This window comes from Phalangium opilio, unplaced genomic scaffold, assembly GCF_054372755.1.
Source record: "Phalangium opilio isolate 3A_F unplaced genomic scaffold, DU_Popi_V2 ptg000098l_1, whole genome shotgun sequence".
NCBI lineage: Eukaryota > Metazoa > Arthropoda > Arachnida > Opiliones > Phalangiidae > Phalangium > Phalangium opilio.
In genome coordinates this window covers 2,559,790-2,580,357 of record NW_028324201.1, presented here as the reverse complement: position 1 = coordinate 2,580,357, position 20,568 = coordinate 2,559,790, and the positions used below count along the sequence as shown (strand labels likewise).

The window sequence follows — 20,568 nt, the reverse complement described above, 5'->3', positions numbered from 1 at the left end:
CGGACTTGCTCAACCAAGTCTTAATTCTATTCATAAACCTATATCCTTAAGTCTATTCTTGAAAAGCGGTACAAAGCACTCGCTCCGATACCGGAAATCGAACCCGGGCCTTCTGGGTGAGAGCCAGATATCCTAGCCACTAGACCATATCGGACTGGTTGGAACAACCCTAAATATTCCTATAAATGTGTCTTTAAATGTATTCTTAAAAAGCGGTACAAAGCACAGTCTCCGATACCGGGAATCGAACCCGGGCCTTCTGGGTGAAAACGAGGTATCCTACCCAAGAGACCATATCGGACTTGCTCAAACAGGTCTTAATTCAATTCATAAACCTATATCCTTAAGTCTTTTCTTCAAAACCTGTACAAAAGCACTCGCTCCGATACCGGGAATCGAACCCGGGCCGTATGGGTGAAAGCCAGATATCCTAGCCTATAGACCTTATCGGACTTCCTCAACCAAGTCTTAATTCTATTCATAAACCTATATCCTTAAATCTATTCTTGAAAAGCGAAACAAAAGCACTCGCTCCGATACCGGGAATCGAACCCGGGCCTTCTGGGTGAAAGCCAGGTACCACTAGACCATATCGGACTGGTTGGCACAACCCAAAATATTATTCCTATGAATGTGTCTTTAAGTTTATTCTTCAAATCGGACTTCCTCAACCAAGTCTTAATTCTATTCATAAATCTATATCCTTAAATCTATTCTTGAAAAGCGAAACAAAAGCACTCGCTCCGATACCGGGAATCGAACCCGGGCCTTCTGGGTGAGAGCCAGATATCCTAGCAACAAGACCATATCGGACTGGATGGTACAATCCTAAATATTATTCCTATAAATGTGTCTTTAAATTTATTCTTCAAAAGCGGTACATAAGCAGTCGCTCCGACACCGGGAATCAAACCCGGGCCTTCTGGGTGAAAGCCAGATATCCTAGCCACTAGACCTATCGGACTTGCCGAACCAAGTCTTAATTCTATTCATAAACCTATATCCTTAAGTCTATTCTTCAAAAGCTGTACAAAAAAACTCGCTCCGATACCGGGAATGAACCCGGGCCTTCCGGGTGAAAGCCAGATATCCTAGCCTATAGACCTTATCGGACTTCCTCAACCAAGTCTTAATTCTATTCATAAACCTATATCCTTAAATCTATTCTTGAAAAGCGAAACAAAAGCACTCGCTCCGATACCGGGAATCGAACCCGGGCCTTCTGGGTGAGAGCCATGTATCCTAGCCACTAAACCATACCGGACTTGCTCAACCAAGTCTTAATTCTATTCATAAACCTAGGCTATATCCTTAAGTCTGTTCTTTAAAAGCGGTACAAAAGCACTAGCTCCGATACCGGGAATCGAACCCGGGCCTTCTGGGTGAGAGCCAGATATCCTAGCAACAAGACCATATCGGACTGGATGGAACAATCCTAAATATTATTCCTATAAATGTGTCTTTAAGTTTATTCTTCAAAAGCGGTACATAAGCAGTCGCTCCGACACTGGGAATCGAACCCGGGCCCTCTGGGTGAAAGCCAGATATCCTAGCCTCTAGACCTATCGGACTTGCCGAACCAAGTCTTAATTCTATTCATAAACCTATATCCTTAAGTCTATTCTTCAAAAGCTGTACAAAAAAACTCGCTCCGATACCGGGAATGAACCCGGGCCTTCCGGGTGAAAGCCAGATATTCTAGCCTATAGACCATATCGGACTTGCTCAACCAAGTCTTAATTCTATTCGTAAACCTATATCCTTAAGTCTATTCTTGAAAAGCGGTACAAAGCACAGTCTCCGATACCGGGAATCGAACCCGGGCCTTCTGGGTGAAAGCCAGATATTCTAGCCTATAGACCATATCGGACTTGCTCAACCAAGTCTTAATTCTATTCGTAAACCTATATCCTTAAGTCTATTCTTGAAAAGCGGTACAAAGCACAGTCTCCGATACCGGGAATCGAACCCGGGCCTTCTGGGTGAAAGCCAGATATCCTAGCCACTAGACCATATCGGACTGGTTTGAGCAACCCTAGATATTATTCGTATAAATGTGTCTTTAAATTTATTCTTTAAAAGCTGTACAAAGAACAGTCTCCGGTACCGGGAATCGAACCCGTGCCTTCCGGGTGAAAGCCAGATATCCTAGCCACTAGACCATATCGGACTTGCTCAACCAAGTCTTAATTCTATTCATAAACCTATATCCTTAAGTCTATTCTTGAAAAGCGGTACAAAGCACTCGCTCCGATACCGGAAATCGAACCCGGGCCTTCTGGGTGAGAGCCAGATATCCTAGCCACTAGACCATATCGGACTGGTTGGAACAACCCTAAATATTCCTATAAATGTGTCTTTAAATGTATTCTTAAAAAGCGGTACAAAGCACAGTCTCCGATACCGGGAATCGAACCCGGGCCTTCTGGGTGAAAACGAGGTATCCTACCCAAGAGACCATATCGGACTTGCTCAAACAAGTCTTAATTCAATTCATAAACCTATATCCTTAAGTCTATTCTTCAAAACCTGTACAAAAGCACTCGCTCCGATACCGGGAATCGAACCCGGGCCGTATGGGTGAAAGCCAGATATCCTAGCCTATAGACCTTATCGGACTTCCTCAACCAAGTCTTAATTCTATTCATAAACCTATATCCTTAAATCTATTCTTGAAAAGCGAAACAAAAGCACTCGCTCCGATACCGGGAATCGAACCCGGGCCTTCTGGGTGAAAGCCAGGTACCACTAGACCATATCGGACTGGTTGGCACAACCCAAAATATTATTCCTATGAATGTGTCTTTAAGTTTATTCTTCAAATCGGACTTCCTCAACCAAGTCTTAATTCTATTCATAAATCTATATCCTTAAATCTATTCTTGAAAAGCGAAACAAAAGCACTCGCTCCGATACCGGGAATCGAACCCGGGCCTTCTGGGTGAGAGCCAGATATCCTAGCCACTAGACCATATCGGACTGGTTGGAACAACCCTAAATATTCCTATAAATGTGTCTTTAAATGTATTCTTAAAAAGCGGTACAAAGCACAGTCTCCGATACCGGGAATCGAACCCGGGCCTTCTGGGTGAAAACGAGGTATCCTACCCAAGAGACCATATCGGACTTGCTCAAACAAGTCTTAATTCAATTCATAAACCTATATCCTTAAGTCTATTCTTCAAAACCTGTACAAAAGCACTCGCTCCGATACCGGGAATCGAACCCGGGCCGTATGGGTGAAAGCCAGATATCCTAGCCTATAGACCTTATCGGACTTCCTCAACCAAGTCTTAATTCTATTCATAAACCTATATCCTTAAATCTATTCTTGAAAAGCGAAACAAAAGCACTCGCTCCGATACCGGGAATCGAACCCGGGCCTTCTGGGTGAAAGCCAGGTACCACTAGACCATATCGGACTGGTTGGCACAACCCAAAATATTATTCCTATGAATGTGTCTTTAAGTTTATTCTTCAAATCGGACTTCCTCAACCAAGTCTTAATTCTATTCATAAATCTATATCCTTAAATCTATTCTTGAAAAGCGAAACAAAAGCACTCGCTCCGATACCGGGAATCGAACCCGGGCCTTCTGGGTGAGAGCCAGATATCCTAGCAACAAGACCATATCGGACTGGATGGTACAATCCTAAATATTATTCCTATAAATGTGTCTTTAAATTTATTCTTCAAAAGCGGTACATAAGCAGTCGCTCCGACACCGGGAATCAAACCCGGGCCTTCTGGGTGAAAGCCAGATATCCTAGCCACTAGACCTATCGTACTTGCCGAACCAAGTCTTAATTCTATTCATAAACCTATATCCTTAAGTCTATTCTTCAAAAGCTGTACAAAAAAACTCGCTCCGATACCGGGAATGAACCCGGGCCTTCCGGGTGAAAGCCAGATATCCTAGCCTATAGACCTTATCGGACTTCCTCAACCAAGTCTTAATTCTATTCATAAACCTATATCCTTAAATCTATTCTTGAAAAGCGAAACAAAAGCACTCGCTCCGATACCGGGAATCGAACCCGGGCCTTCTGGGTGAGAGCCAGATATCCTAGCCACTAGACCATATCGGACTGGTTTGAGCAACCCTAGACATTATTCCTATAAATGTGTCTTTAAATTTTTTCTTTAAAAGCGGTACAAAGCACAGTCTCCGATACCGGGAATCGAACCCGGGCCTTCCGGGTGAAAGCCAGATATCCTAGCCTATAGACCTTATCGGACTTCCTCAACCAAGTCTTAATTCTATTCATAAACCTATATCCTTAAATCTATTCTTGAAAAGCGAAACAAAAGCACTCGCTCCGATACCGGGAATGGAACCCGGGCCTTCTGGGTGAAAGCCAGGTACCACTAGACCATATCGGACTGGTTGGCACAACCCAAAATATTATTCCTATGAATGTGTCTTTAAGTTTATTCTTCAAATGCGGGGTAAAAGGCAGGTATCCTAGCCACTAGACCATATCGGACTTCCTCAACCAAGTCTTAATTCTATTCATAAATCTATATCCTTAAATCTATTCTTGAAAAGCGAAACAAAAGCACTCGCACCGATACGGGAATCGAACCCGGGCCTTCTGGGTCAGAGCCAGATATCCTAGCAACAAGACCATATCGGACTGGATGGAACAATCCTAAATATTATTCCTATAAATGTGTCTTTAAGTTAAATCTTCAAAAGCGGTACATAAGCAGTCGCTCCGACACCGGGAATCGAACCCGGGCCTTCTGGGTGAAAGCCAGATATCCTAGCCACTAGACCTATCGGACTTGCCGAATCAAGTCTTAATTCTATTCATAAACCTATATCCTTAAGTCTATTCTTCAAAAGCTGTACAAAAAAACTCGCTCCGCTACCGGGAATGAACCCGGGCCTTCCGGGTGAAAGCCAGATATCCTAGCCTATAGACCTTATCGGACTTCCTTAACCAAGTCTTAATTCTATTCATAAACCTATATCCTTAAATCTATTCTTGAAAAGCGAAACAAAAGCACTCGCTCCGATACCGGGAATCGAACCCGGGCCTTCTGGGTGAGAGCCATGTATCCTAGCCACTAAACCATACCGGACTTGCTCAACCAAGTCTTAATTCTATTCATAAACCTAGGCTATATCCTTAAGTCTGTTCTTTAAAAGCGGTACAAAAGCACTAGCTCCGATACCGGGAATCGAACCCGGGCCTTCTGGGTGAGAGCCAGATATCCTAGCAACAAGACCATATCGGACTGGATGGAACAATCCTAAATATTATTCCTATAAATGTGTCTTTAAGTTTATTCTTCAAAAGCGGTACATAAGCAGTCGCTCCGACACCGGGAATCGAACCCGGGCCTTCTGGGTGAAAGCCAGATATCCTAGCCACCAGACCTATCGGACTTGCCGAACCAAGTCTTAATTCTATTCATAAACCTATATCCTTAAGTCTATTCTTCAAAAGCTGTACAAAAAAACTCGCTCCGATACCGGGAATCGCTCCCGGGCCTTCTGGGTGAAAGCCAGGTATCCTACCCACTAGACCATATCTGACTTGCTCAACCAAGTCTTAATTCTATTCATAAACCTATATCCTTAAGTCTATTCTTGAAAAGCGGTACAAAAGCACTAGCTCCGATACCGGGAATCGAACCCGGGCCTTCTGGGTGAAAGCCAGATATCCTAGCCACTAGACCATATCGGACTGGCTTGAGCAACCCTAGACATTATTCCTATAAATGTGTCTTTAAATTTATTCTTTAAAAGCGGTACAAAGCACAGTCTCCGATACCGGGAATCGAACCCGGGCCTTCTGGGTGAAAGCCAGGTATCCTAGCCACTAGACCATATCGGACTTGCTCAACCAAGTCTTAATTCTATTCGTAAACCTATATCCTTAAGTCTATTCTTGAAAAGCGGTACAAAGCACAGTCTCCGATACCGGGAATCGAACCCGGGCCTTCTGGGTGAAAGCCAGATATCCTAGCCACTAGACCATATCGGACTGGTTTGAGCAACCCTAGATATTATTCGTATAAATGTGTCTTTAAATTTATTCTTTAAAAGCTGTACAAAGAACAGTCTCCGGTACCGGGAATCGAACCCGTGCCTTCCGGGTGAAAGCCAGATATCCTAGCCACTAGACCATATCGGACTTGCTCAACCAAGTCTTAATTCTATTCATAAACCTATATCCTTAAGTCTATTCTTGAAAAGCGGTACAAAGCACTCGCTCCGATACCGGAAATCGAACCCGGGCCTTCTGGGTGAGAGCCAGATATCCTAGCCACTAGACCATATCGGACTGGTTGGAACAACCCTAAATATTCCTATAAATGTGTCTTTAAATGTATTCTTAAAAAGCGGTACAAAGCACAGTCTCCGATACCGGGAATCGAACCCGGGCCTTCTGGGTGAAAACGAGGTATCCTACCCAAGAGACCATATCGGACTTGCTCAAACAAGTCTTAATTCAATTCATAAACCTATATCCTTAAGTCTATTCTTCAAAACCTGTACAAAAGCACACGCTCCGATACCGGGAATCGAACCCGGGCCGTATGGGTGAAAGCCAGATATCCTAGCCTATAGACCTTATCGGACTTCCTCAACCAAGTCTTAATTCTATTCATAAACCTATATCCTTAAATCTATTCTTGAAAAGCGAAACAAAAGCACTCGCTCCGATACCGGGAATCGAACCCGGGCCTTCTGGGTGAAAGCCAGGTACCACTAGACCATATCGGACTGGTTGGCACAACCCAAAATATTATTCCTATGAATGTGTCTTTAAGTTTATTCTTCAAATGCGGGGTAAAAGGCAGGTATCCTAGCCACTAGACCATATCGGACTTCCTCAACCAAGTCTTAATTCTATTCATAAATCTATATCCTTAAATCTATTCTTGAAAAGCGAAACAAAAGCACTCGCTCCGATACCGGGAATCGAACCCGGGCCTTCTGGGTGAGAGCCAGATATCCTAGCCACTAGACCATATCGGACTGGTTTGAGCAACCCTAGACATTATTCCTATAAATGTGTCTTTAAATTTTTTCTTTAAAAGCGGTACAAAGCACAGTCTCCGATACCGGGAATCGAACCCGGGCCTTCCGGGTGAAAGCCAGATATCCTAGCCTATAGACCTTATCGGACTTCCTCAACCAAGTCTTAATTCTATTCATAAACCTATATCCTTAAATCTATTCTTGAAAAGCGAAACAAAAGCACTCGCTCCGATACCGGGAATGGAACCCGGGCCTTCTGGGTGAAAGCCAGGTACCACTAGACCATATCGGACTGGTTGGCACAACCCAAAATATTATTCCTATGAATGTGTCTTTAAGTTTATTCTTCAAATGCGGGGTAAAAGGCAGGTATCCTAGCCACTAGACCATATCGGACTTCCTCAACCAAGTCTTAATTCTATTCATAAATCTATATCCTTAAATCTATTCTTGAAAAGCGAAACAAAAGCACTCGCACCGATACGGGAATCGAACCCGGGCCTTCTGGGTCAGAGCCAGATATCCTAGCAACAAGACCATATCGGACTGGATGGAACAATCCTAAATATTATTCCTATAAATGTGTCTTTAAGTTAAATCTTCAAAAGCGGTACATAAGCAGTCGCTCCGACACCGGGAATCGAACCCGGGCCTTCTGGGTGAAAGCCAGATATCCTAGCCACTAGACCTATCGGACTTGCCGAACCAAGTCTTAATTCTATTCATAAACCTATATTCTTAAGTCTATTCTTCAAAAGCTGTACAAAAAAACTCGCTCCGATACCGGGAATGAACCCGGGCCTTCCGGGTGAAAGCCAGATATCCTAGCCTATAGACCTTATCGGACTTCCTTAACCAAGTCTTAATTCTATTCATAAACCTATATCCTTAAATCTATTCTTGAAAAGCGAAACAAAAGCACCCGCTCCGATACCGGGAATCGAACCCGGGCCTTCTGGGTGAGAGCCATGTATCCTAGCCACTAAACCATACCGGACTTGCTCAACCAAGTCTTAATTCTATTCATAAACCTAGGCTATATCCTTAAGTCTGTTCTTTAAAAGCGGTACAAAAGCACTAGCTCCGATACCGGGAATCGAACCCGGGCCTTCTGGGTGAGAGCCAGATATCCTAGCAACAAGACCATATCGGACTGGATGGAACAATCCTAAATATTATTCCTATAAATGTGTCTTTAAGTTTATTCTTCAAAAGCGGTACATAAGCAGTCGCTCCGACACCGGGAATCGAACCCGGGCCTTCTGGGTGAAAGCCAGATATATCCTAGCCACCAGACCTATCGGACTTGCCGAACCAAGTCTTAATTCTATTCATAAACCTATATCCTTAAGTCTATTCTTCAAAAGCTGTACAAAAAAACTCGCTCCGATACCGGGAATCGCTCCCGGGCCTTCTGGGTGAAAGCCAGGTATCCTACCCACTAGACCATATCTGACTTGCTCAACCAAGTCTTAATTCTATTCATAAACCTATATCCTTAAGTCTATTCTTGAAAAGCGGTACAAAAGCACTAGCTCCGATACCGGGAATCGAACCCGGGCCTTCTGGGTGAAAGCCAGATATCCTAGCCACTAGACCATATCGGACTGGCTTGAGCAACCCTAGACATTATTCCTATAAATGTGTCTTTAAATTTATTCTTTAAAAGCGGTACAAAGCACAGTCTCCGATACCGGGAATCGAACCCGGGCCTTCTGGGTGAAAGCCAGGTATCCTAGCCACTAGACCATATCGGACTTGCTCAACCAAGTCTTAATTCTATTCGTAAACCTATATCCTTAAGTCTATTCTTGAAAAGCGGTACAAAGCACAGTCTCCGATACCGGGAATCGAACCCGGGCCTTCTGGGTGAAAGCCAGATATCCTAGCCACTAGACCATATCGGACTGGTTTGAGCAACCCTAGATATTATTCGTATAAATGTGTCTTTAAATTTATTCTTTAAAAGCTGTACAAAGAACAGTCTCCGGTACCGGGAATCGAACCCGTGCCTTCCGGGTGAAAGCCAGATATCCTAGCCACTAGACCATATCGGACTTGCTCAACCAAGTCTTAATTCTATTCATAAACCTATATCCTTAAGTCTATTCTTGAAAAGCGGTACAAAGCACTCGCTCCGATACCGGAAATCGAACCCGGGCCTTCTGGGTGAGAGCCAGATATCCTAGCCACTAGACCATATCGGACTGGTTGGAACAACCCTAAATATTCCTATAAATGTGTCTTTAAATGTATTCTTAAAAAGCGGTACAAAGCACAGTCTCCGATACCGGGAATCGAACCCGGGCCTTCTGGGTGAAAACGAGGTATCCTACCCAAGAGACCATATCGGACTTGCTCAAACAAGTCTTAATTCAATTCATAAACCTATATCCTTAAGTCTATTCTTCAAAACCTGTACAAAAGCACACGCTCCGATACCGGGAATCGAACCCGGGCCGTATGGGTGAAAGCCAGATATCCTAGCCTATAGACCTTATCGGACTTCCTCAACCAAGTCTTAATTCTATTCATAAACCTATATCCTTAAATCTATTCTTGAAAAGCGAAACAAAAGCACTCGCTCCGATACCGGGAATCGAACCCGGGCCTTCTGGGTGAAAGCCAGGTACCACTAGACCATATCGGACTGGTTGGCACAACCCAAAATATTATTCCTATGAATGTGTCTTTAAGTTTATTCTTCAAATGCGGGGTAAAAGGCAGGTATCCTAGCCACTAGACCATATCGGACTTCCTCAACCAAGTCTTAATTCTATTCATAAATCTATATCCTTAAATCTATTCTTGAAAAGCGAAACAAAAGCACTCGCTCCGATACCGGGAATCGAACCCGGGCCTTCTGGGTGAGAGCCAGATATCCTAGCAACAAGACCTATCGGACTTGCCGAACCAAGTCTTAATTCTATTCATAAACCTATATCCTTAAGTCTATTCTTCAAAAGCTGTACAAAAAAACTCGCTCCGATACCGGGAATGAACCCGGGCCTTCCGGGTGAAAGCCAGATATTCTAGCCTATAGACCATATCGGACTTGCTCAACCAAGTCTTAATTCTATTCGTAAACCTATATCCTTAAGTCTATTCTTGAAAAGCGGTACAAAGCACAGTCTCCGATACCGGGAATCGAACCCGGGCCTTCTGGGTGAAAGCCAGATATCCTAGCCACTAGACCATATCGGACTGGTTTGAGCAACCCTAGATATTATTCGTATAAATGTGTCTTTAAATTTATTCTTTAAAAGCTGTACAAAGAACAGTCTCCGGTACCGGGAATCGAACCCGTGCCTTCCGGGTGAAAGCCAGATATCCTAGCCACTAGACCATATCGGACTTGCTCAACTAAGTCTTAATTCTATTCATAAACCTATATCCTTAAGTCTATTCTTGAAAAGCGGTACAAAGCACTCGCTCCGATACCGGAAATCGAACCCGGGCCTTCTGGGTGAGAGCCAGATATCCTAGCCACTAGACCATATCGGACTGGTTGGAACAACCCTAAATATTCCTATAAATGTGTCTTTAAATGTATTCTTAAAAAGCGGTACAAAGCACAGTCTCCGATACCGGGAATCGAACCCGGGCCTTCTGGGTGAAAACGAGGTATCCTACCCAAGAGACCATATCGGACTTGCTCAAACAAGTCTTAATTCAATTCATAAACCTATATCCTTAAGTCTATTCTTCAAAACCTGTACAAAAGCACTCGCTCCGATACCGGGAATCGAACCCGGGCCGTATGGGTGAAAGCCAGATATCCTAGCCTATAGACCTTATCGGACTTCCTCAACCAAGTCTTAATTCTATTCATAAACCTATATCCTTAAATCTATTCTTGAAAAGCGAAACAAAAGCACTCGCTCCGATACCGGGAATCGAACCCGGGCCTTCTGGGTGAAAGCCAGGTACCACTAGACCATATCGGACTGGTTGGCACAACCCAAAATATTATTCCTATGAATGTGTCTTTAAGTTTATTCTTCAAATCGGACTTCCTCAACCAAGTCTTAATTCTATTCATAAATCTATATCCTTAAATCTATTCTTGAAAAGCGAAACAAAAGCACTCGCTCCGATACCGGGAATCGAACCCGGGCCTTCTGGGTGAGAGCCAGATATCCTAGCAACAAGACCATATCGGACTGGATGGTACAATCCTAAATATTATTCCTATAAATGTGTCTTTAAATTTATTCTTCAAAAGCGGTACATAAGCAGTCGCTCCGACACCGGGAATCAAACCCGGGCCTTCTGGGTGAAAGCCAGATATCCTAGCCACTAGACCTATCGGACTTGCCGAACCAAGTCTTAATTCTATTCATAAACCTATATCCTTAAGTCTATTCTTCAAAAGCTGTACAAAAAAACTCGCTCCGATACCGGGAATGAACCCGGGCCTTCCGGGTGAAAGCCAGATATCCTAGCCTATAGACCTTATCGGACTTCCTCAACCAAGTCTTAATTCTATTCATAAACCTATATCCTTAAATCTATTCTTGAAAAGCGAAACAAAAGCACTCGCTCCGATACCGGGAATCGAACCCGGGCCTTCTGGGTGAGAGCCATGTATCCTAGCCACTAAACCATACCGGACTTGCTCAACCAAGTCTTAATTCTATTCATAAACCTAGGCTATATCCTTAAGTCTGTTCTTTAAAAGCGGTACAAAAGCACTAGCTCCGATACCGGGAATCGAACCCGGGCCTTCTGGGTGAGAGCCAGATATCCTAGCAACAAGACCATATCGGACTGGATGGAACAATCCTAAATATTATTCCTATAAATGTGTCTTTAAGTTTATTCTTCAAAAGCGGTACATAAGCAGTCGCTCCGACACTGGGAATCGAACCCGGGCCCTCTGGGTGAAAGCCAGATATCCTAGCCTCTAGACCTATCGGACTTGCCGAACCAAGTCTTAATTCTATTCATAAACCTATATCCTTAAGTCTATTCTTCAAAAGCTGTACAAAAAAACTCGCTCCGATACCGGGAATGAACCCGGGCCTTCCGGGTGAAAGCCAGATATTCTAGCCTATAGACCATATCGGACTTGCTCAACCAAGTCTTAATTCTATTCGTAAACCTATATCCTTAAGTCTATTCTTGAAAAGCGGTACAAAGCACAGTCTCCGATACCGGGAATCGAACCCGGGCCTTCTGGGTGAAAGCCAGATATCCTAGCCACTAGACCATATCGGACTGGTTTGAGCAACCCTAGATATTATTCGTATAAATGTGTCTTTAAATTTATTCTTTAAAAGCTGTACAAAGAACAGTCTCCGGTACCGGGAATCGAACCCGTGCCTTCCGGGTGAAAGCCAGATATCCTAGCCACTAGACCATATCGGACTTGCTCAACCAAGTCTTAATTCTATTCATAAACCTATATCCTTAAGTCTATTCTTGAAAAGCGGTACAAAGCACTCGCTCCGATACCGGAAATCGAACCCGGGCCTTCTGGGTGAGAGCCAGATATCCTAGCCACTAGACCATATCGGACTGGTTGGAACAACCCTAAATATTCCTATAAATGTGTCTTTAAATGTATTCTTAAAAAGCGGTACAAAGCACAGTCTCCGATACCGGGAATCGAACCCGGGCCTTCTGGGTGAAAACGAGGTATCCTACCCAAGAGACCATATCGGACTTGCTCAAACAAGTCTTAATTCAATTCATAAACCTATATCCTTAAGTCTATTCTTCAAAACCTGTACAAAAGCACTCGCTCCGATACCGGGAATCGAACCCGGGCCGTATGGGTGAAAGCCAGATATCCTAGCCTATAGACCTTATCGGACTTCCTCAACCAAGTCTTAATTCTATTCATAAACCTATATCCTTAAATCTATTCTTGAAAAGCGAAACAAAAGCACTCGCTCCGATACCGGGAATCGAACCCGGGCCTTCTGGGTGAAAGCCAGGTACCACTAGACCATATCGGACTGGTTGGCACAACCCAAAATATTATTCCTATGAATGTGTCTTTAAGTTTATTCTTCAAATCGGACTTCCTCAACCAAGTCTTAATTCTATTCATAAATCTATATCCTTAAATCTATTCTTGAAAAGCGAAACAAAAGCACTCGCTCCGATACCGGGAATCGAACCCGGGCCTTCTGGGTGAGAGCCAGATATCCTAGCCACTAGACCATATCGGACTGGTTGGAACAACCCTAAATATTCCTATAAATGTGTCTTTAAATGTATTCTTAAAAAGCGGTACAAAGCACAGTCTCCGATACCGGGAATCGAACCCGGGCCTTCTGGGTGAAAACGAGGTATCCTACCCAAGAGACCATATCGGACTTGCTCAAACAAGTCTTAATTCAATTCATAAACCTATATCCTTAAGTCTATTCTTCAAAACCTGTACAAAAGCACTCGCTCCGATACCGGGAATCGAACCCGGGCCGTATGGGTGAAAGCCAGATATCCTAGCCTATAGACCTTATCGGACTTCCTCAACCAAGTCTTAATTCTATTCATAAACCTATATCCTTAAATCTATTCTTGAAAAGCGAAACAAAAGCACTCGCTCCGATACCGGGAATCGAACCCGGGCCTTCTGGGTGAAAGCCAGGTACCACTAGACCATATCGGACTGGTTGGCACAACCCAAAATATTATTCCTATGAATGTGTCTTTAAGTTTATTCTTCAAATCGGACTTCCTCAACCAAGTCTTAATTCTATTCATAAATCTATATCCTTAAATCTATTCTTGAAAAGCGAAACAAAAGCACTCGCTCCGATACCGGGAATCGAACCCGGGCCTTCTGGGTGAGAGCCAGATATCCTAGCAACAAGACCATATCGGACTGGATGGTACAATCCTAAATATTATTCCTATAAATGTGTCTTTAAATTTATTCTTCAAAAGCGGTACATAAGCAGTCGCTCCGACACCGGGAATCAAACCCGGGCCTTCTGGGTGAAAGCCAGATATCCTAGCCACTAGACCTATCGGACTTGCCGAACCAAGTCTTAATTCTATTCATAAACCTATATCCTTAAGTCTATTCTTCAAAAGCTGTACAAAAAAACTCGCTCCGATACCGGGAATGAACCCGGGCCTTCCGGGTGAAAGCCAGATATCCTAGCCTATAGACCTTATCGGACTTCCTCAACCAAGTCTTAATTCTATTCATAAACCTATATCCTTAAATCTATTCTTGAAAAGCGAAACAAAAGCACTCGCTCCGATACCGGGAATCGAACCCGGGCCTTCTGGGTGAGAGCCATGTATCCTAGCCACTAAACCATACCGGACTTGCTCAACCAAGTCTTAATTCTATTCATAAACCTAGGCTATATCCTTAAGTCTGTTCTTTAAAAGCGGTACAAAAGCACTAGCTCCGATACCGGGAATCGAACCCGGGCCTTCTGGGTGAGAGCCAGATATCCTAGCAACAAGACCATATCGGACTGGATGGAACAATCCTAAATATTATTCCTATAAATGTGTCTTTAAGTTTATTCTTCAAAAGCGGTACATAAGCAGTCGCTCCGACACTGGGAATCGAACCCGGGCCCTCTGGGTGAAAGCCAGATATCCTAGCCTCTAGACCTATCGGACTTGCCGAACCAAGTCTTAATTCTATTCATAAACCTATATCCTTAAGTCTATTCTTCAAAAGCTGTACAAAAAAACTCGCTCCGATACCGGGAATGTACCCGGGCCTTCCGGGTGAAAGCCAGATATTCTAGCCTATAGACCATATCGGACTTGCTCAACCAAGTCTTAATTCTATTCGTAAACCTATATCCTTAAGTCTATTCTTGAAAAGCGGTACAAAGCACAGTCTCCGATACCGGGAATCGAACCCGGGCCTTCTGGGTGAAAGCCAGATATCCTAGCCACTAGACCATATCGGACTGGTTTGAGCAACCCTAGATATTATTCGTATAAATGTGTCTTTAAATTTATTCTTTAAAAGCTGTACAAAGAACAGTCTCCGGTACCGGGAATCGAACCCGTGCCTTCCGGGTGAAAGCCAGATATCCTAGCCACTAGACCATATCGGACTTGCTCAACCAAGTCTTAATTCTATTCATAAACCTATATCCTTAAGTCTATTCTTGAAAAGCGGTACAAAGCACTCGCTCCGATACCGGAAATCGAACCCGGGCCTTCTGGGTGAGAGCCAGATATCCTAGCCACTAGACCATATCGGACTGGTTGGAACAACCCTAAATATTCCTATAAATGTGTCTTTAAATGTATTCTTAAAAAGCGGTACAAAGCACAGTCTCCGATACCGGGAATCGAACCCGGGCCTTCTGGGTGAAAACGAGGTATCCTACCCAAGAGACCATATCGGACTTGCTCAAACAAGTCTTAATTCAATTCATAAACCTATATCCTTAAGTCTATTCTTCAAAACCTGTACAAAAGCACTCGCTCCGATACCGGGAATCGAACCCGGGCCGTATGGGTGAAAGCCAGATATCCTAGCCTATAGACCTTATCGGACTTCCTCAACCAAGTCTTAATTCTATTCATAAACCTATATCCTTAAATCTATTCTTGAAAAGCGAAACAAAAGCACTCGCTCAGATACCGGGAATCGAACCCGGGCCTTCTGGGTGAAAGCCAGGTACCACTAGACCATATCGGACTGGTTGGCACAACCCAAAATATTATTCCTATGAATGTGTCTTTAAGTTTATTCTTCAAATCGGACTTCCTCAACCAAGTCTTAATTCTATTCATAAATCTATATCCTTAAATCTATTCTTGAAAAGCGAAACAAAAGCACTCGCTCCGATACCGGGAATCGAACCCGGGCCTTCTGGGTGAGAGCCAGATATCCTAGCAACAAGACCATATCGGACTGGATGGTACAATCCTAAATATTATTCCTATAAATGTGTCTTTAAATTTATTCTTCAAAAGCGGTACATAAGCAGTCGCTCCGACACCGGGAATCGAACCCGGGCCTTCTGGGTGAAAGCCAGATATCCTAGCCACTAGACCTATCGGACTTGCCGAAACAAGTCTTAATTCTATTCATAAACCTATATCCTTAAGTCTATTCTTCAAAAGCTGTACAAAAAAACTCGCTCCGATACCGGGAATGAACCCGGGCCTTCCGGGTGAAAGCCAGATATCCTAGCCTATAGACCTTATCGGACTTCCTCAACCAAGTCTTAATTCTATTCATAAACCTATATCCTTAAATCTATTCTTGAAAAGCGAAACAAAAGCACTCGCTCCGATACCGGGAATCGAACCCGGGCCTTCTGGGTGAGAGCCATGTATCCTAGCCACTAAACCATACCGGACTTGCTCAACCAAGTCTTAATTCTATTCATAAACCTAGGCTATATCCTTAAGTCTGTTCTTTAAAACCGGTACAAAAGCACTAGCTCCGATACCGGGAATCGAACCCGGGCCTTCTGGGTGAGAGCCAGATATCCTAGCAACAAGACCATATCGGACTGGATGGAACAATCCTAAATATTATTCCTATAAATGTGTCTTTAAGTTTATTCTTCAAAAGCGGTACATAAGCAGTCGCTCCGACACCGGGAATCGAACCCGGGCCTTCTGGGTGAAAGCCAGATATCCTAGCCTCTAGACCTATCGGACTTGCCGAACCAAGTCTTAATTCTATTCATAAACCTATATCCTTAAGTCTATTCTTCAAAAGCTGTACAAAAAAACTCGCTCCGATACCGGGAATGAACCCGGGCCTTCCGGGTGAAAGCCAGATATTCTAGCCTATAGACCATATCGGACTTGCTCAACCAAGTCTTAATTCTATTCATAAACCTATATCCTTAAGTCTATTCTTGAAAAGCGGTACAAAAGCACTAGCTCCGATACCGGGAATCGAACCCGGGCCTTCTGGGTGAAAGCGAGATACCCTTGCCACTAGAACATATCGGCCTTGCTTCACCAAGTCTTAATTCTTTTCATAAACCTATATCCTAAAGTCTATTCTTGAAATGCGGTACAAAAGCACTCGCTCCGATACCGGGAATCGAACCCGGGCCTTGTGGATGTAAGCCAGGTATCCTACCCACTAGACCATATCGGACTGGTTGGAACAACCTTAATATTATTCCTATAAATGTGTCTTTAAATTGATTCTTTAAAAGCTGTACAAAGCGCAGTCTCCGATACCGGGAATCGAACCCGGGCCTTCTGGGTGAAAGCCAGGTATCCTAGCCACTAGACCATATCGGACTGGTTTAAGCAACCCTAGATATTATTCCTATAAATTTGTCTTTAAATTTATTCTTGAAAAGCTGTACAAAGAACAGTCTCCGATACCGGGAATCGCACCCGGGCCTTCTGGGTGAAAGCCAGGTATCCTACCCACTAGACCATATCTGACTTGCTCAAACAAGTCTTAATTCAATTCATAAACCTATATCCTTAAGTCTATTCTTGAAAAGCGGTACAAAAGCACTAGCTCCGATACCGGGAATCGAACCCGGGCCTTCTGGGTGAAAGCCAGATATCCTAGCCACTAGACCATATCGGACTGGTTTGAGCAAACCTAGATATTATTCCTTTAAATGTGTCTTTAAATTTATTCTTTAAAAGCTGTACAAAGCACAGTCTCCGATACCGGGAATCGAACCCGGGCCTTCTGGGTGAAAGCCAGATATCCTAGCCACTAGACCATATCGGACTGGTTTGAGCAACCCTAGATATTATTCGTATAAATGTGTCTTTAAATTTATTCTTTAAAAGCTGTACAAAGAACAGTCTCCGGTACCGGGAATCGAACCCGTGCCTTCCGGGTGAAAGCCAGATATCCTAGCCACTAGACCATATCGGACTTGCTCAACCAAGTCTTAATTCTATTCATAAACCTATATCCTTAAGTCTATTCTTGAAAAGCGGTACAAAGCACTCGCTCCGATACCGGAAATCGAACCCGGGCCTTCTGGGTGAGAGCCAGATATCCTAGCCACTAGACCATATCGGACTGGTTGGAACAACCCTAAATATTATTCCTATAAATGTGTCTTTAAATGTATTCTTCAAAAGCGGTACAAAGCACAGTCTCCGATACCGGGAATCGAACCCGGGCCTTCTGGGTGAAAACCAGGTATCCTACCCAAGAGACCATATCGGACTTGCTCAAACAAGTCTTAATTCAATTCATAAACCTATATCCTTAAGTCTATTCTTCAAAACCTGTACAAAAGCACTCGCTCCGATACCGGGAATCGAACCCGGACCGTATGGGTGAGTGCCAGATATCCTAGCCACTAGACCATATCGGACTGGCTTGAGCAACCCTAGATATTATTCCTATAAATGTGTCTTTAAATTTATTCTTTAAAAGCGGTACAAAGCACAGTCTCCGATACCGGGAATCGAACCCGGGCCTTCTGGGTGAAAGCCAGGTATCCTAGCCACTAGACCATATCGGACTGATTACATACAACGCCATAACAAAAATAAGACCCGCCTCTTCTTTCACACCCCTCCGTCACGGGTAAGGGGGTCATGGACTAGGACGCGCACCCGAATAACCCTGTTACCCATTCCGTCTTAAAAAAGTCTATCTATCCCTGACTCAATTAAATATAATTAACGTGAAATTAAACAAAAATATACATTTTTGGATAAAAGCTCAAATAAGTTTTAAATAAGCTGTTTAATTACGATTAAAACTACCCAAGCCCAATATTTTCAATTTCTCACTTAAGATAATTTAACCTATCTTTAAAGTACATTGCCGCGAAATTTAAAAGTTTAGGGTGCCATAATGGAGAATATATAGCAAAAATATTAAACTGGACTAAAAATTGCAATTAGGGTAAAACATTCAAATAAATTTTAAGCTTAATCCACTCTCATGAACCACGCTCAAAATAAGATTAAAACATCACAAGTTTTTCGTACAGCCACAGTAGTTTCCTATTCCACTTTCAAATTAATTTAAATGATCATTAAAATAAATCAAAAGCGCATACATTAAAATTTTAGGGTAATTGCAATTAAAGTAAAAATTTTATTGAAACTTGTATTATAAACTAAATCCACACTAGATGTACAAGATAAGCCGTTAAATTAAACTCAATCAAGTATAATTAATGTGAAAGATTCGTGTTTTGGGTAAATTCATGGATATCTTATAATTAAACTAACAAATCTTTCACCCAGCCTCCATTTTCCTGTTTAATTCTTACGATTAATTAAATTGTCATTTGAATGCATTTTTCCCATTTTTAAAAAGAGAGCCATTGAAAAGGCGCGATATTTAAAAGTTTTGGGGCAAAATAGTGATTGTTCCGCAAGAGTCAAACAGTCACTCCTCTAAAGTTTGCAGTTTAGGAGAATTTCTAATTCAAACTCGTATAATAAACTGATATAAAAAGATAAGCCGTTAATTTCAACTTAATAACCATATTTAACGTGAAATTAATCGAAAACAACAGGTTTTTTGGGTATCTATAGATAACCCTTTACTGAAATAAGAAAATGAGATTAAACTGCGCGAGATGTTCTTTCAGCCTATATGTTTTCCTATTCAACACTAAAATTAATTATTATCACTATAATGCATTTATAGGCTCCAAATACAAACTTTTAGGGTAAGGAATGTGTCAAAATGTAACTTTTCCATTTAAATTTTAATATATCATTAACATAGTTCGCAAAATCACCAGCAACAATTTAATCTGGCAACATTCAATGTAATAATGTGGCCAATAAAACAAGCGCGTCTAGCCCATAACAAAGCCACATCGCTAGCCATCTCTCGCTATCCCTAATTCAATAAATTTTCTTCTTCTGAAATATCACCTAGCATACCAGACAAGTGGGGGGAGCAACAGAAAATTTTAAAGCACAGTCTTACGATTAGTCTTGGAATTTGGGCCTCAAATTACAGCCTCTAATCTGTTTGGTACACATCAACGTCAACGTAAATGTTCAATGTGATTACTATTGTGGTGCAGGCACTCTTCATCTGTCCATATCTCGCAATAACTTTACAAGCAGCGAACTCATGACGCAGGAAGTCCAAGTCAAGTCTTATCAAGAAAAAGGGTCCGATAATTTGGTTTCCGAGAATGCCCACCCAAAAATGGTACCATCCCTAAATAGCCTCGTCAGAGAACAGTACCTTTCTAAAAAATAATGGATCGGCTTCAATTAGTTCACGCAAAGGTTTTCCGTCTTGGGTAATCCTCGTAAACATCATGTTCAATTTGCCCTTGTTTGAATACACTGGCATTTTGCTAAGATACGAGACTAACTAATTAAATTCGATCCTAACTGCTACGTAACGACGATAACTTTTCAATGCGGCCTTTTTTCACGGTTCCACAGACAACTCGGACCTTCTTAGAAGTTATTCCCAAAGAAATCTTTATGTTTTCCTTATTTTGTCCAAAGTTTAAGGTTAGGAGTGTTTAAAAATTGTCCAACCATTATTTCAATGGTTTTTTTACAGTATTTTTTGTGTCTTTTTAAAAGGCGTATTGTTACAATTGTAACAATACAGACCTTGTATTTTTAATGGGACCGGCAATACCGCAACACTGAGCCGAAAAACCAAGATGGTAATTGTTTGGACCTA

The 20,568-nt window shown here is 42.6% G+C and overlaps 37 non-coding genes across 37 annotated transcripts; all 37 read right to left on the bottom strand.

The window, feature by feature from the left end:
* Positions 1-82: 82 nt before the first annotated feature.
* Positions 83-154, bottom strand: TRNAE-CUC (transfer RNA glutamic acid (anticodon CUC)). Its single transcript has one exon. It is a non-coding gene; the product is annotated as a tRNA-Glu (tRNA).
* A 587-nt stretch (positions 155-741) lies between these two features.
* TRNAE-CUC (transfer RNA glutamic acid (anticodon CUC)) lies at positions 742-813 on the bottom strand. Its single transcript has one exon. It is a non-coding gene; the product is annotated as a tRNA-Glu (tRNA).
* A 535-nt stretch (positions 814-1,348) lies between these two features.
* On the bottom strand, positions 1,349-1,420 carry TRNAE-CUC (transfer RNA glutamic acid (anticodon CUC)). The gene has a single exon. It is a non-coding gene; the product is annotated as a tRNA-Glu (tRNA).
* A 528-nt stretch (positions 1,421-1,948) lies between these two features.
* On the bottom strand, positions 1,949-2,020 carry TRNAE-UUC (transfer RNA glutamic acid (anticodon UUC)). The gene has a single exon. It is a non-coding gene; the product is annotated as a tRNA-Glu (tRNA).
* Positions 2,021-2,248: 228 nt separating this feature from the next.
* Positions 2,249-2,320, bottom strand: TRNAE-CUC (transfer RNA glutamic acid (anticodon CUC)). Its single transcript has one exon. It is a non-coding gene; the product is annotated as a tRNA-Glu (tRNA).
* A 587-nt stretch (positions 2,321-2,907) lies between these two features.
* On the bottom strand, positions 2,908-2,979 carry TRNAE-CUC (transfer RNA glutamic acid (anticodon CUC)). The gene has a single exon. It is a non-coding gene; the product is annotated as a tRNA-Glu (tRNA).
* Positions 2,980-3,566: 587 nt separating this feature from the next.
* Positions 3,567-3,638, bottom strand: TRNAE-CUC (transfer RNA glutamic acid (anticodon CUC)). Its single transcript has one exon. It is a non-coding gene; the product is annotated as a tRNA-Glu (tRNA).
* A 379-nt stretch (positions 3,639-4,017) lies between these two features.
* Positions 4,018-4,089, bottom strand: TRNAE-CUC (transfer RNA glutamic acid (anticodon CUC)). Its single transcript has one exon. It is a non-coding gene; the product is annotated as a tRNA-Glu (tRNA).
* A 1,084-nt stretch (positions 4,090-5,173) lies between these two features.
* Positions 5,174-5,245, bottom strand: TRNAE-CUC (transfer RNA glutamic acid (anticodon CUC)). Its single transcript has one exon. It is a non-coding gene; the product is annotated as a tRNA-Glu (tRNA).
* A 380-nt stretch (positions 5,246-5,625) lies between these two features.
* TRNAE-UUC (transfer RNA glutamic acid (anticodon UUC)) lies at positions 5,626-5,697 on the bottom strand. Its single transcript has one exon. It is a non-coding gene; the product is annotated as a tRNA-Glu (tRNA).
* Positions 5,698-5,775: 78 nt separating this feature from the next.
* TRNAE-UUC (transfer RNA glutamic acid (anticodon UUC)) lies at positions 5,776-5,847 on the bottom strand. Its single transcript has one exon. It is a non-coding gene; the product is annotated as a tRNA-Glu (tRNA).
* A 78-nt stretch (positions 5,848-5,925) lies between these two features.
* On the bottom strand, positions 5,926-5,997 carry TRNAE-UUC (transfer RNA glutamic acid (anticodon UUC)). Its single transcript has one exon. It is a non-coding gene; the product is annotated as a tRNA-Glu (tRNA).
* A 228-nt stretch (positions 5,998-6,225) lies between these two features.
* TRNAE-CUC (transfer RNA glutamic acid (anticodon CUC)) lies at positions 6,226-6,297 on the bottom strand. Its single transcript has one exon. It is a non-coding gene; the product is annotated as a tRNA-Glu (tRNA).
* A 626-nt stretch (positions 6,298-6,923) lies between these two features.
* Positions 6,924-6,995, bottom strand: TRNAE-CUC (transfer RNA glutamic acid (anticodon CUC)). Its single transcript has one exon. It is a non-coding gene; the product is annotated as a tRNA-Glu (tRNA).
* A 1,084-nt stretch (positions 6,996-8,079) lies between these two features.
* On the bottom strand, positions 8,080-8,151 carry TRNAE-CUC (transfer RNA glutamic acid (anticodon CUC)). Its single transcript has one exon. It is a non-coding gene; the product is annotated as a tRNA-Glu (tRNA).
* A 382-nt stretch (positions 8,152-8,533) lies between these two features.
* TRNAE-UUC (transfer RNA glutamic acid (anticodon UUC)) lies at positions 8,534-8,605 on the bottom strand. The gene has a single exon. It is a non-coding gene; the product is annotated as a tRNA-Glu (tRNA).
* Positions 8,606-8,683: 78 nt separating this feature from the next.
* Positions 8,684-8,755, bottom strand: TRNAE-UUC (transfer RNA glutamic acid (anticodon UUC)). Its single transcript has one exon. It is a non-coding gene; the product is annotated as a tRNA-Glu (tRNA).
* Positions 8,756-8,833: 78 nt separating this feature from the next.
* TRNAE-UUC (transfer RNA glutamic acid (anticodon UUC)) lies at positions 8,834-8,905 on the bottom strand. Its single transcript has one exon. It is a non-coding gene; the product is annotated as a tRNA-Glu (tRNA).
* Positions 8,906-9,133: 228 nt separating this feature from the next.
* On the bottom strand, positions 9,134-9,205 carry TRNAE-CUC (transfer RNA glutamic acid (anticodon CUC)). Its single transcript has one exon. It is a non-coding gene; the product is annotated as a tRNA-Glu (tRNA).
* Positions 9,206-10,130: 925 nt separating this feature from the next.
* TRNAE-UUC (transfer RNA glutamic acid (anticodon UUC)) lies at positions 10,131-10,202 on the bottom strand. Its single transcript has one exon. It is a non-coding gene; the product is annotated as a tRNA-Glu (tRNA).
* A 228-nt stretch (positions 10,203-10,430) lies between these two features.
* Positions 10,431-10,502, bottom strand: TRNAE-CUC (transfer RNA glutamic acid (anticodon CUC)). The gene has a single exon. It is a non-coding gene; the product is annotated as a tRNA-Glu (tRNA).
* Positions 10,503-11,089: 587 nt separating this feature from the next.
* On the bottom strand, positions 11,090-11,161 carry TRNAE-CUC (transfer RNA glutamic acid (anticodon CUC)). Its single transcript has one exon. It is a non-coding gene; the product is annotated as a tRNA-Glu (tRNA).
* Positions 11,162-11,696: 535 nt separating this feature from the next.
* Positions 11,697-11,768, bottom strand: TRNAE-CUC (transfer RNA glutamic acid (anticodon CUC)). Its single transcript has one exon. It is a non-coding gene; the product is annotated as a tRNA-Glu (tRNA).
* A 378-nt stretch (positions 11,769-12,146) lies between these two features.
* Positions 12,147-12,218, bottom strand: TRNAE-UUC (transfer RNA glutamic acid (anticodon UUC)). Its single transcript has one exon. It is a non-coding gene; the product is annotated as a tRNA-Glu (tRNA).
* Positions 12,219-12,446: 228 nt separating this feature from the next.
* Positions 12,447-12,518, bottom strand: TRNAE-CUC (transfer RNA glutamic acid (anticodon CUC)). Its single transcript has one exon. It is a non-coding gene; the product is annotated as a tRNA-Glu (tRNA).
* Positions 12,519-13,105: 587 nt separating this feature from the next.
* TRNAE-CUC (transfer RNA glutamic acid (anticodon CUC)) lies at positions 13,106-13,177 on the bottom strand. The gene has a single exon. It is a non-coding gene; the product is annotated as a tRNA-Glu (tRNA).
* A 587-nt stretch (positions 13,178-13,764) lies between these two features.
* TRNAE-CUC (transfer RNA glutamic acid (anticodon CUC)) lies at positions 13,765-13,836 on the bottom strand. Its single transcript has one exon. It is a non-coding gene; the product is annotated as a tRNA-Glu (tRNA).
* A 535-nt stretch (positions 13,837-14,371) lies between these two features.
* TRNAE-CUC (transfer RNA glutamic acid (anticodon CUC)) lies at positions 14,372-14,443 on the bottom strand. Its single transcript has one exon. It is a non-coding gene; the product is annotated as a tRNA-Glu (tRNA).
* A 378-nt stretch (positions 14,444-14,821) lies between these two features.
* TRNAE-UUC (transfer RNA glutamic acid (anticodon UUC)) lies at positions 14,822-14,893 on the bottom strand. Its single transcript has one exon. It is a non-coding gene; the product is annotated as a tRNA-Glu (tRNA).
* Positions 14,894-15,121: 228 nt separating this feature from the next.
* On the bottom strand, positions 15,122-15,193 carry TRNAE-CUC (transfer RNA glutamic acid (anticodon CUC)). The gene has a single exon. It is a non-coding gene; the product is annotated as a tRNA-Glu (tRNA).
* Positions 15,194-15,780: 587 nt separating this feature from the next.
* On the bottom strand, positions 15,781-15,852 carry TRNAE-CUC (transfer RNA glutamic acid (anticodon CUC)). Its single transcript has one exon. It is a non-coding gene; the product is annotated as a tRNA-Glu (tRNA).
* A 535-nt stretch (positions 15,853-16,387) lies between these two features.
* TRNAE-CUC (transfer RNA glutamic acid (anticodon CUC)) lies at positions 16,388-16,459 on the bottom strand. The gene has a single exon. It is a non-coding gene; the product is annotated as a tRNA-Glu (tRNA).
* A 679-nt stretch (positions 16,460-17,138) lies between these two features.
* TRNAE-UUC (transfer RNA glutamic acid (anticodon UUC)) lies at positions 17,139-17,210 on the bottom strand. The gene has a single exon. It is a non-coding gene; the product is annotated as a tRNA-Glu (tRNA).
* Positions 17,211-17,439: 229 nt separating this feature from the next.
* TRNAE-UUC (transfer RNA glutamic acid (anticodon UUC)) lies at positions 17,440-17,511 on the bottom strand. Its single transcript has one exon. It is a non-coding gene; the product is annotated as a tRNA-Glu (tRNA).
* A 78-nt stretch (positions 17,512-17,589) lies between these two features.
* TRNAE-UUC (transfer RNA glutamic acid (anticodon UUC)) lies at positions 17,590-17,661 on the bottom strand. Its single transcript has one exon. It is a non-coding gene; the product is annotated as a tRNA-Glu (tRNA).
* Positions 17,662-17,889: 228 nt separating this feature from the next.
* TRNAE-CUC (transfer RNA glutamic acid (anticodon CUC)) lies at positions 17,890-17,961 on the bottom strand. The gene has a single exon. It is a non-coding gene; the product is annotated as a tRNA-Glu (tRNA).
* A 379-nt stretch (positions 17,962-18,340) lies between these two features.
* On the bottom strand, positions 18,341-18,412 carry TRNAE-UUC (transfer RNA glutamic acid (anticodon UUC)). Its single transcript has one exon. It is a non-coding gene; the product is annotated as a tRNA-Glu (tRNA).
* Between the last annotated feature and the right edge of the window lie 2,156 nt (positions 18,413-20,568).